This window comes from Tetrao urogallus (genome assembly GCF_951394365.1).
Source record: "Tetrao urogallus genome assembly, chromosome: 13".
NCBI lineage: Eukaryota > Metazoa > Chordata > Aves > Galliformes > Phasianidae > Tetrao > Tetrao urogallus.
In genome coordinates, this window is record NC_136826.1 from 10,275,612 (window position 1) to 10,289,684 (window position 14,073).

Genomic DNA, 14,073 nt, shown 5'->3' on the forward strand with positions numbered 1-14,073 from the left:
ATAGAAATTCTAATAATAACAAACAGGATCTGTAGCAAAAATTCAGCTTGTTCAGTGTTAATAATATGAACTCCAGTCGCTCAGTTGTCCTTTTTGTAGACTTCATAACTGTGGCCAACTCACAGCATCATCCGTGTTTAGTTTGCTTATTCAATTTTCCTGAAAGTATCTGTCACACTTTTGAACATAAGAAGAGATTATTTATGAGACGAAAAATCCCTGCATATCAAATTCTCTGTATATCACTCCTAGCAGCGCATCTCTCAGAGAGGTGTATCTCCTGCACTGTGCTGCACTATCTCCCAACTTTAAAGTCAGTCTTTGTCAACCTCGTCCCTAGAGCAGATTTTTTCAGAAGGATCCTACAAACATTGTGTTCCTTCATCCAGCAAGTTTTATAACAAAGAAAAAGTAAGAATATTATGATCAGGCCAGTTTCGTCTGTTCCCCTCCTCCTTCCAGTTAATGATACTGGAATCTGAACCATGCTAACCATGGCAAGTGCAGCACAGCTCCACCCTAGAAAGCAAAGCAGAAAAAGTAGTGTGACTACAGGAATATGTGAAGAGTATCTAGCTCAGCAAGATCTCAGGAAGGAAACTGTATAAAAAGCAAAGTTTAAGGAAACTGCCGAAGCCACGGCTGAAGTTTTTGTTCTGTTCTCACTGCAATGGTAAAGTTTCTGAAAGGGAGCAGATATACATATATATATGTATATATATATATATTTTTTTTTTTGTAGGTTCTGTTTAAGGCAGGATGTGCACTCTATTTTGATTGCAAAGGTGGTTTTGGGGTGGGTACAGTTAATTTTATAGGGCAAGTTTATTCAAATTCATAATTATTTCACCTTTAATCTTTTGTGCAATACAATTCAACAATACTTGCACTGTTTGAGCAGTACAACTCTTTCCTATTGTGTGGATGAATTTACGTGGGTACAAAGCATGCTTCTGTTAACATGACTTGTTCTCTTACAAGTAGGAAAAAGAATTGTCCTGAGACACACAGAATGTTTAGCTGTGTGCTTGCGTCCATTCCAGACCTGTGCTGGAGTAGGAACTGATTTACACAGAGCTCGGTTTCTCTGAGTGTGCTTTACACACTGGTGTAAAGGAGTGCAGTATTTCATTCTCAGTCCATTGTCACAGTTGTAGCTGACTGACCTGTGGAGATCCTTTACACACAGCATAAATTGATCTGGTTCTGATAAGGTAAATGTTACAGCAAGGTTTTCATATTTCTATAAGCTAATATAACAATGCCAAACTTTCTATATATTTTGATAAAGTTATGGAAGAGTATAATCAGAAAATATTAAATCAATACTGAGTTTGTCTGAATATGCAGTATAAATGTGAGTCTATAACCCATTCTATTTATACTGATATTTAAAAAATGCAAATAAAGCCAAGCTCACATATGTACTTACAAAGAAGTGATATAAAATATATTATAAACATCTTGATGTTATTAAACAGTTCATTATGTAGTGTGCCCACCCTTCTGAGGAGAGAGAAGTCAATTACGGGAAAAACAGCAAGAGCCACTTTTCTACTCAGTTATGGTGATGCTTAATGTAAGAAGAACAAGTGAAGAGGCACTTGCTGAATTCCTGCTTCCTCTTTATGATTATATTTTTACAATTACATCTTTCGTACTTTTGTAGCAAGTTTTTAAAAAGCCTGTTTATGCATAAGAATGCAAACCAATTTAAGTGATGACATTCATAGTTCAGCACCCTGAGGCCTTGCTACTTGCTATTTCACTCTCATTTCTCAGGCTATTACATAGGAGTAGCCAGCTAGTCTCACAAGACAAATCTGGTAGCAAATTTTGCCACTTTTATCCAAAATGAGCTAAAGAAAGTTCTCAGAAAACAGTGTATTTCTGCTGGTCACACTGCATCAACAGAAGGGAAAAAGCTATATAGGCACAGCGAGTGAAACTTCCGCTAGACGTTTTATGTCTACGTAAATTTCTTTTTTTCACTTAATACTTTGGAGTTGTTCTTCATTTCAAAATGCATTTTGAATTCAAATATCCTACAGTGTATATATATATATATTTTTTTGCAAACCTGGGTGAGTGCTTCAACCCAGCCAAATGACACATCTCAGAAATTGTATATAGTCGAAGCAAAAGCTGCAGACAGCCACATTAAAGATCCAGCATCCTGCTTCTAACAATGGCCAAGAAAGCAGATGCCAGACAGAAAATATAAACGTAAAATAAAGGGTGAGTAATACCTAACAGTAATTCTCCAGAGTTTCATTTCAACCTCCACCATTTCAGTTTCTTGAGCCCTCGATGTATATTATGCATAATTATTCTTGATTGAGATTTCTTCCATGAATTTACCCAAGCTGCCTTGTATCTCTAAATTTTTAGCAACAATAACTTCTCATCAGTTCCACATCTGTATCTTATCTAAAAAATTCTCAGTTTAAGCCTACTGACGTTTCCCAGCCGTACATTGCAAAGGAGAGGGATTAGCCACTCTCTTCAGTGTTCATGACTGTATGTGTGGTGTATCTCCCACCTTTACCATCCTGCTGTGTTCCTCTCTGTTGCCCAGGCTAAGATTTCTGAGCTGTTCAGTCAGTCATGAATGAAGGTAGGAAGGTAGGAAGAATCCAGTTTCTTAGTGCACATTTTCACTAGTGATCTGGAAGTAAATATAAAATAGCTGTGCACAAATTACAAAGGGAAAGGAAAGTAATGAGCAGTCATTAGCTATCAAAGTCCTCTGGGGAATGACAAACAACTCAAAGCAAATTACAGACTTACCACAAGGATTGGATAGACAAGCAACAATCTGGTGAAGAGGGAGTTTACTTTACTTCCATGAGCACCACTGCAGAGACTGGGACTCAGATTTTGTGTATGGTTTTGGAGTCTGTGCTTGGAAAAGCACAGCAGCAAACCACAGAAATACTCTAACCTCTACTTAAAGACTTACTGTGGAAAAACCAAAAGGACCAGCTTTATCAAACCCATACTCATCAACAAGAATTTATTGGATTGCTCAGTTCCCTTTCCAAGGACTACAGAAGAAAACTAGAGCAACTATACTGTATGAGCACCTAAGCTTAGCTGAGGCAAATGCAGGCCAGAAAAAGTATTTAAATATTAAAATGAATTACGACAACAGTCTGAACACACCAAGAGATGACAGATGCTCTACAAGCAGGTGATGCTGTTTTTTAAAACTTACTCTGACATACTTCAGTCTTTTCCAAAACTTGCTTAATTATTTTTCTTCTAACCAGAAATTATTTTCTTCAGCTTCTTCTTGAAGCTGAAGCCAAACCTGAGAAATCCAGCTTGAATTCACAGCCAATTTTACCTCAGAGCACAGAACAAAACATTACATGACATACCATTAATTACATACCATGAATACATGAGGAATTGATTGTATCTAAAATCATCATGATCTCAATATCCACGCCGGGTTTTGTGATGGCAGAATGTGTTACTTTTAAAATGATCTGGAGCCAAAGCTGTTGCCGGTCCCTAACTTTAGATAGGAACCTACATATCAAACTACAGGCTTCAAACTAGTATCATAATCATCTCAGGTGAGAAAAATGTTCCCATTTTGGAAGGTTATAATTAAAGAACCATGCTTAGAAAAATGTCTCGACCTGAAAAATTAAACAGGGACTGAGTACCTGTCAGCAGTCATTCCGTGGTAGCAGTCTGTGTCTTGAGGCATAAATATACCCATTTAAAATATTAAATTTAGCAATTGTTTTCCCCTTGCTGTGGAACAAAAGGACTTGTCTGCATGAGTAATTGTTGTGTTCCTGGTAATACAGAGTAGGTCGCTGAATACCACTTCAGTCATACCAGTTTAGGTCTTCAGATAGTTGCTGCAACAGTCGTATTTTCAGAATATTCACTCCTGGAGAAAATCACCACACCTCCCAGCCCACTGCCGCTCTCCTGGCTTCTGTTGGTCAGTATAACTTGGATTGATTGCTATTCTTTCTCCACTGTTATCAAGGTTATTTTCAAGCAATCTTGACTTTGCTTCTGTCCCAGTTGGGACACGACTTGACTCATCAGTTCTTTATTTGGAAAACACATCACATTTCTTCACTTCATCACTTCTCCCAGTGAGGTCATTTGTTTGTGGCCATTCAATACTTCATTCAAGCGCCGATTTCTCAATTTGATTCATTTTCATATTATCCTGCACAAAGAGTCTTTCTTAAAGGCACAGTTAAGCCAAGTATCCATTTTGCAGAGGGATGACAGGATATAAACATATGGTGAAAGCCAAGGGCATTCTGAAATGTATTTCAGAACAAGCATCTGAAGCCCAAATTCTTTTTCCAGAAAGAATGGTGAATGTATTCATAATAACATGATCATTCTCTAAGTAATTGCTATCAGGAATTTAATTTAAACCTCATTTGACTGACATTCTTGTTTGCAAGGTATCTATTTTAGGAATAATGTCTTGCTAGTATATCTCTCTTCATCTTAGTCATGACTGATAACAGAATAATCATCTCAACTACTTTCCTTTTCTTTCCCTGCATAATGGCTTTACTGCATTTTTACATACTAAACAGACAAGAATAGAAACAATTTGACAAATAACAGTATTATATGCAGATGAGCAGGTAAGTGAATAGAACTTACCTGAAACTCCATCCTAGCCTCAGGCTGAGACCCCTTTTTAGTCAGATACGGTTTGTTTAACAGAGTAAGGCATATTTTTCTCCTTAGCATGTCTGTAACTCACATTACTCTAAATTGGCATTGTACACTTGTGTTAAATCCAGAACTTCTACGTGCCATAACTCCTAACTGCTCTTTACTTGTCCTTGTGCTTTAGCTCTGCACGAGCTAACTTCAGTCCTGTCAATGCTATCTGCTAACACAACACTACTGGCAAAGTCAGAGCTATTTACCCCACTCACACTGAGCTTTCCCAAGACAAATCTGAAGCAGAAATTACAGCTGTAATTTATTTTTGAGCAGCATCTTTCATACAGGGAAATGCCACAGAATGCTTCACTGTTCATTTTGTTATCTTGTTTCTTCTACCACTTTAATGAAGAACAGTGGTCATAGGGCAGCTGAATGCTCAGTTAAAAAAGGACATTACTTGATACTATTTCCAGTTCTTAGTAATTTTTTCTCATGTGCCATAAATCTGTGAGGACAAGAAATTTTGAGTTTTCAACAAGTTGACTTTGACACTGGAAGAGCTGCTTCTACTTCTAATGACAAGCTGTCACAGGCATTGATCAGTAGCCATGGCAGAACAGATGAAAGCAGTAAAAAATGACAGATGAACAGACTTCTTAATGATAAGGAAAAAATACAGTCCAAACCATCTGAGAGGCAGATTCTCATTGGCTTTAATGGGAGAGGATTTTTTTTAGTAAATGTTGTGTATTGGCTTCAGTGAGAAATGAGAGCACTTAACAAAGGAAGCATCTAATAGAATGAGGTCAGACTTTTAAAGAATGGCTATTACCCAGCAAAGCAGAACATCAGCAGGTCACTACGGAGTAAACAATAAATAACTTTCTGTTAGCAGGAGGAATAATGTTAATAGGAGGCACCCTAAGGCGGCTACAAAAGGCCAGTTCTGGCCTGCTTTAGGTTTACAGCATTCAAGCAGTCAGTGGTTCTTCAATAAGAATAAGCAAATTAGAATTGAGCCCAATAGCTGATATGACAAGACTCAAAAGGAGCTAGATATGGAGTCTTGCTACTAAAACATTGCTATTACACAGACCATATTAAAGGGGTAGGAAGGAGGCAAAGGCTGCATCAGAATTAAATTCTATACAAGGATCTGGCAGTACTATTCAGTGAAACTTCAGTAACTTCACAAACAGGATTGCTCCTACTCTAGCAGTGCAGGCAAGATGTGATTTCATCACTTTCTTGTAAGAGTAGAACCTTTAGTCTGCGTCCCCATGCTGCAGCCAGGGAAGGGCTGGCTTTGCAGCTTTTCCCCTTCCGAGCCAGATGGGTGTACGTGGATGGATGCTTAGTGCTCTACAGAAACATCAGTGTATCTTAGGGCTGGGTAAACAAAATCCTACTTTCATTAAATGCCAGGTTTTTAAACTTGTAATTCTGAGCATCAACATTTATGTAATAGAAGAACAGCTGCTGATATTTTTCTTGCAACCAACACTATTTAGTGCCAATTTTGGAAGGATGACAAAAAGCACCAGAGCTGGACTTTTTAAAAGAGAAGGATCTGATCTCTCAATATAAAAAAAGTAATACTTACTTTTAAAATATGTTAACTGTAATATAAGGAAAAAATAAAGGAAAGAATGCTGGGTTTGTGTGGGAAGGGAGTATATTTAAATCTAGAATGAACGATGTACCTTGTAATTACAGGAACATTTGAAAGAGATAGTCAGAATTAAAATGCTCCAAATATTCGGTTTGAAATATTAATTAAAAAATGTTAAGTAAGTGTAAGTGCACACAAATGTGCACGTCTGCAGTGAGGCAGATGACAAAAGGCTGAAGTTCAAATCACCTCAAAGAAAGAAATCCGCCCCATTAAGTGAAAGCTGAAGTTGCTGAGCTCAGCAGGAAGGGCTGTAGGCAGGATGCGGCCGGGACAGTGGTTCTGGAACTTGAGATTTAATGCTAAATTGGTATCTGTGGAGCACCAGAAGTGCCTCCCAATGATTCCTTTTTAAAGCAATGAACTCTGAGCTCTCTTAAAAATTTAGATCAAAGCACCCTTGTAAAATCTGAATTATCAAACAATGGGTGATTAAGAGTAACTATTAAACTTGCAGCAATGCAAGTAACATATTTCCTCTGTTATGACAAAACCCTCATTGCTTAGTGCATTTTTATAAGACAGTTATAAAGTATTTTATGGTTTTACACACATTTTACATCCATCTATTAATATTGCCTACTTTGCCTGGAAGGTAGATATTTTCCCTAAGAGATTATTCTATGTGTTTTAACTGCTACAGATACACCCGTGTCTCCATTTAACAAAGAGAGATGGCATTTTTCAAGCAAGGAGTATGCTTATCTAAACATAGAACTGGCACAAGACACCTACAGATCCATTACAAAATTAGATAGGATTTCGATGGGGCAAACATTGTATTCTTTTTCTGTAGAGAAGAATATTTTACCATAAAGTTTTTTACGTGAAAGATTTTCCTTCATGAGCCATCACACCGAGTGCTCAGCATCTCCTCCCAGCTCCCTGACAGCCCTGCGTAACCCAGTGACAGACATGAGAACTGTCTCTCCTTGTTTGTTCGCTTGTTCGTTGCACACTAAGCCAGCACTTCTGGCTTTCTGCAAGTTGCTCTGAGACTCCAGGAATGCTTTTTTTATGCTACTGTAAAGGGATATCTATGTTACATTCTACCCTATGTAGCTGGAAAAAGGAGAGGTCACTTATAATGCACTCTGTCTGCTGAACCAGCACTTTACCAAATCCTGCTGCAGAAGAGGGCGATTAACTTGCAGGGATTGGTGGTTCAGTTTGAGAAGCACCTGCTGAAACAGCTGCTAATGCATTTCACTTCAAAGTCCTTTAAACATTTGTGAGAAACAAGAGCTTCTCCATGGCATCAGCTTCTCTGCGCCTTGGAAACCTCCACCTAACAGCAACACAGGAGTGCTGGGCCTGGCCCTGCCTGAACGGGCCGCCAAGTTCACCACCAAAGTAGATGAGTTTGAGAGCTCATTTCATCATCAAACTTTCTCACACTGGGAAGGGTTAATTTGGAGAACATTTCAGCTTCTTGTTCTGTGTGTGGGTGAGTGTGGGTGCTTCTGTTTTGTTTTTGAGCAGGAAGTCATATTTTGAGCTTTTACTGACTGCCTTAACCCCCCAAATAACAAGCACACTGATTGGCCCTAATGCAGTCCCAAGCTCTGCTATGCTTTTATCTTCATCCCACTCCGTATGTAAAGACATCTCCTGCTTTTCTTCTTCACTCCATAGGAGTGCAATGCTTCTCAATTTTTGTTTTAATTTCTTTTCTAGCCTGCTGAAAATTAAGTACAGTGTGTGCTACCGAGTCAGCTGTTTTGCCTCCAGACCGTCCATCTTTCAGCTGGCATTGATTTCACAGAGCTGCTGAAACCTTATTGTGTGATCCTCAAGATTTCCTGAGTGATTCAACTCTTTGGTGACTTCTAGACTCCAGTCTGACACGTGGGTTATTGGAACCCTTGGGCACTGTATCCAGAAAGCTCTCTGACACAGCATCTGGGGACGGCCTTCCCCAGTGAGGGTGTTGGTCAGCTTTGCTTCTGGTGCAGTGCTTTGCACAGCTCCTGGCTGCCTCCGGCAAGACCTCCCCACCCCCCCCCCCCCCCCCAAGCTGTATTTCTTCCTTTTACTACAAATTAAAAATACGTATTTACAAGCTCTAATTATATTTCAATGACTAATCTGTTGAAGAAGCCACAAAAAAAAAAAAAAAAAAAAAAAGTAAATTGAAGTTATCAGAACAGATCTTGGATAGAGGAATTATAACTCGATTTACTTCTAAGCATGAGGTAGATTGGTTCAAGAACTCGTAATTTAGAAATGGACAGTGCTCTGATTTTACTGTCAACAAGCTGCCTTCTCTTCTCTTGCTCTTTCTTTCACATCTGTTTGTGTACTCAAACCCTTCCTGATGCTGCCTTTGCATATCTTACATAATTATCCTCTTTCTCATTTTTGTACAATGACATTTTGTCCATCAGTTAAATCTGGGTTTGTTACTTGCAGTTCCCATCTGTGTTGGTTCTGATTGTTTGAAGTTTCTTGCCCTACTTACACCCCAGCTACAATGAGAATTTGGGTGATCTTGGAACCAGGCTTTAAATTCAAACCTAAATCGTGATGGCCATCACCCTTTGTTTTATCTCCATTCTCCATACATCGTACACCTCATCTTTGCCTCAGAATAAGGCAGTTCTGCATTGCCTGAGATTTGCTCATGCCAGACCTCCAGATTTCAAAAAGGGCAGCTCCTGTATGAGAATCTCCAAGTGGGGAGCACCAAAGATCTCCCTTCCTCAGAACTTTGTCCTAGCTCCTCCAGCGGCAGAGCCAGCCTGAGGAGTGACTGCACCCCCACAACCACATCTAAATCACTTTGGCACACCAGTTGAGGGGGGAGGCCATCCCAGCACCACTGAAAGGCAGTAACCAGCACCAGGAGAGCTGTGGTGGCCAGACAGTGACCCCCAGCTCTGAAGAGGTGCCAGGCGAGGAAGTGATGATGAGAACAGCAATGCTTCCCACAGAAATGGCAAATAACTTTGCCAAGGGGGAGTTGGTCACTGCCCCTTTATTTTTATGAAATATCTGAAATTGCTCTTGAATAACTGCATGTGGTCAGGATGTTAACTTGAGCTATGCACAACAAAGTCAGCCCAGGAGATAAAGCAGCAACTCGAAGGCCGTGCTGCAATGCTGACAGCACAGTGACTCAGAGAGGTGCCACCCACTGAACCTCTTTGGATGCTGGGCTCCACCCAGCAGCCTCCTTGGGTGAGATGCAACAGATGCACATGCTTCCCTTCCCATGTACACATTTCCAATTCACACAGAGACCTATGAGTGTGCATATATATACACACACACATTATACATCGACATTTAAATATAATATACTGCCAGAGTTAACATTTTTTAAATATCTGAAGGATGTGGTATCTTGGAAACCAATTGCTTCAAGTTGCCCAAATCAATTACAAAGTGAATCAACACACTGCTTCAGCGTGGGAGTAGCGAGCAGCTGGTGGTGCTGCTGTCCCCATCCTCGGGGGATGCGGGGCTCTGCCAACCCCCAGCTGCCCACTCTCAGCCATGGCCAGGGCTGCAGCCACAGGGCAATGGGCACGGAGTGAGCAGCTGCAGCGAGTGCTCAGTGTGACGCCATGGCTGGCTTCTTCAGTTGGAAGGAGTAAGAGGTACAAAGAGGAAGAAATTCTTTATTATTTCATTACCTGATTGTTCAGCAATCAAACCAAAGCAAATCACTAAGCATTATTTACTCACATTTTCTCTACTGACGTCATTCAGACAAACAAGAAACACATACTCTGAAAATCAAGTCACGTGTGTTTGTCCTATTTCCCAATGAGGAAACAGCTCATAGCGGGCAGTGAGTGAGCTCATAGCCCACTGACGTCAGCAAGAGATGACATTTTCAGGGCAGCACTGGGAGTTTTATAATATAGATAAATTAACATCTTAACAAAACTGCAATCAGAAAGCCGTAGTTGTGAAGTGTGACTGTGGGGCACAAAACAGCATTTCCGCTCATTTCTTACAGCCCTGAGCTCAGCTGGGAGGCAGAAGGTATACCAGAAGGGAGTCTGCCTCTGATACAGAGATGGTCACCAGCTCCTTACTCTGATTCCCCAACTTCACACAGAGCTGAGTGGAAAAGAGCACACTGAGTTTCTCTACAAATAAAGAAGGGTAAGCAGCGGGTCTGTGCAGCTGGTTGGGGACAGCCGGGACCGGGCTCACTGGGCTGTGAGGAAGGTTAACGGTGTGCACAGGTTTCCTTAGTGCAGGCCCAAACCCTGTGATCTGCTAGTCCAAATTTGGTGTGAGCCGTGAGCAACTTGATGCACAGATAAGAGCTGACCGAGTCTGTTTGTTTTATTCCTCTCAGATCAGTTTTGTTTCTTTGTCCAGCTCTGTGAAAATGCTGATATTTTAAATAACGGTCCAAAAATGGGATTATGTAGCTAGGAGAGTGTGGGTTGTGAGAGAAGAGATTGCTGAGCTAAATATTGGGCAGAATTAAGAAAACCAGGAAAGACATGTGGGCATAAAGAAATAATTCAATATTAAATTTCTGGCAGAATTCATGAAGCGTGTTCATAGTTGAGATCACAGCGAGCCATTTACTCGCTATTATGGGAAATAAGGCCCACCATCTCAGGGAGTTTGTTACGATGGCTTTGCAAATCTGACAGAGCAAGAAGTGGTCGCCTGCTGGGCCTTGCTGCTCTCGTGCCTCTGCGTGCTGTGTGTCCGAGAGCTCCCTGGGTAACTGCTAAGTGGTGAAGGAGCAGCAAGGAGCCAGCAGGCCGGGCAGCAGGATTTACCTCCTGTTTGATTTGCACAGACATGAGAGATGAAATGCAGGGAGCGATGCTGTTTTCTGGGTTAGGGCTTTACGCACAGCTCCTCTCACCCTGAAATAGTGCTTCCCTTCAGGAGGAGGCAGATGATGCGGCTGGCCTCGTGCCCAAATACTAACAGTGCATTTTTGTTTCCAAGGCCTTCCAGGCCAAAAGACAGCACTGCTTCTATCAAGTGCCAGCACAGGATCCCTCCCACTCTCCTGTCCCTGTTCTGAGGCCAGCTGTACCCAAAACACTTGTGAAGGAAGAGATAACAGACCTTCCACTGAATTTCACATTGAACAGAAAGGAGCACAGACTTGCAGGAAGGCAGGGAGCAGGAAAAGCCTTCCTTTTAAAAAAAAATTTCTAATGCGATTTTTTTTTTTTAAGTGAAAAATAGTTGCATATTCCATCCAAGATTGTTCAGATTTCTAGTGAAAAACAGCCAAAAAATTCAGATAAAATGATAAGGTCCAAAATGCTCAGTTCTCTTTGGGAGAAACAACACTGCCTCCCCTTCCCTCATCCTTTCTTCCCTACTAAAATGAAACAAGGAACTGTAAGTAAACACCAGGAAACGGTTTCTTTCTAATGTTTCTTGCCCGCTGCCTGGTGGATGAAGCTCCTACAGGAGGACAAACCAGTATTTAAAAGCCTTCGTGTGTTCTGTTCAGCCACATGAAAAGGAGCAAAGACAGCACAGCCCACGTCCACAGGAGATTCTGCTTAGCAGCAGCACAAAGCAAGAGGCCCATTTGCCAGAGGGTGGCACAAGAGGCCGTGGGGAGGTTTTACCTTCCTGAGCAGCACCTGGCATCACGGCCACAGCTTCAAAGCACCACCTTCTGGAGCAGCTCCCCGGGCACCTACACCTTTCCCTTTCCCTGTGGAAAAGCATCCCTCTGCTGAAGGCCAGCATTTACACAAGTTTTCCAGACCTCTTCCTTGGTTACAGCCAGCTTGTTGTACCCACACAACACACAGAGATTCCTCAGATGGCTGCAGACAATATTGTGCCTTCTTTCTGATCACATTTCCTTTGCAGGTATTTCATGTAGAAACACAATGTTCAGACAGGAAAGAATACAGAATAGCTGGAGGGCTCAGCATCATATTGCAAGTCCCTGGATGCTTCATTTTAATTTCTGAGAACTGTTTCCTTCAGGTTTGAACAGATCCAGGAAATATGGCTCACCCGATACACACAAAAGCTTGTTTCTTGGCTCTGTATAAATATCAGTATCAAGACTCTTTAGACAGTACCCTGAAAATCCTATTTATTGCTATTTCTGCACAGCACTGGATTTCAAAATGTGAAGTAGGGCTGTTCTGGTTACTTTCACACACTGCTGAACAGCTACTGGTGCTTATGAGAAATTAGAAGTAGCAAAACTTGAAGATACAGCGCTGCCCACCAAATCCTTTTCTCTATAATGACACACAGACTTGTATTGCAGAGCAGAACTGCCAGGTGGGAATAGGACAGAGGTAAGGCTGCACGTTGTCTGACCTGTCTCTTGGTTTCTGAAAGCACTATTAACTGTGGAATCAAGCATTTATTTACTGTTTAAACGAAAACATTGCGAAACAAACAGCTGAAGGCATTTTTCCCCAATTACTGGGAGTTTTCTGCCACCAGGTGGCAATACAACCACAGTCAGCATCCCCGGGTCCACTTTTATTTCCCACCTCCTCAAAAAAAAAAAAAGAAAATCCAATGTCAGTGTCGCCCACCCACCGACCCTTCATTGTCAGACATATTTTCCTCCTTTTCATTTGCCTGCTTTTCCGACTTTCAAAATCCGCTCCGCATCCTCCCCACACGACCCATCCCTGCACCCCGCTGACACCGGCGCACACCGGGCCGCGGCTCACAGCGTCCAGAAACGTGTGGCACAGCCCCTCTGCCCCTGCGGCTTTGTTTGCCCTTTCCTATGCGGAGCTGTATCCTTCCAAAGGCTTCTGAGGTCGGACTGGGTCTTAACGCCGCGTTCTGGATGAAGTCAGTCGACTTTAGAAGGTTCCGAATTTTCAGTTTTCATTTACACAGATGTTGCTGGTAATCGCGTTTATACAGAGCTTATACTGAGCTTTAAAGACAGAAAAATGAGGTGAGCACGTGCGCGCCCACACAGCGCAGCGGCCGGAGCTCTGCTGCCACCTGGCAGCACCGCGAGACAAGCCGAGCAGGCTGCTGAGCGCGGCTCCCACCTGCGGGCTGCAGCTGAATGGGTTCTCTCGCTGTCCTGCTTTCTAATCTCTTCTTATAAGACTGTGAAAGCAGCGGAAAACTACTTTAAAATAAACTGTATATAACCTTTTGCCACCTAGCACAGTACGCAGCTACTGATTGCACAGCGCCTGCTGAACTTGCATCTGTCCCAAGTAAGGCTCAGGTCTAAGCAGGAACTGCCAGCGGCTTCAGTCTGCCGAGTTCCTGTCGCCTAAGACGCAGTGAGCTGAGCTACAGAAGTGCACGCGCCTGCTCTGATGCTGTTTGAAAAAAGCAATACAAGCCTCACTAGAGCAACTTTCACTCACTAACAAGTTACTTACGTTCTTACAGCTGACACCTGCAAACAGAATCTTACCACAAAAGTGCGAAATCATTCATTGGTGCCTTTTTGGGTTCTCGCTATCACGACACGGAGCTGCACACACAGGATGTTGGTGAGGGAGGAGGTGCCAGGAATAACAGCGTCCAGGTTTACACACGTGGGTGTTCAGGTGACAAACACACAGAGAACGTCGTGTAGGAAAAGGAGTTAGTTCACCTTTATTTCATTTTGCCATAGTCCCAAACTTGACAGACGTAGAAAAATATCCTTGAGTCTAGTAGACAAAGTTACCAACGCTAAATAGCCCTTTGCTCTGACCGTCTGGGCACTATAGATACATTTGTACAAGCGTTACTTCATTTCTTTCTTTTTCAGTGGAAGGATTTCTAACTAGAAACAA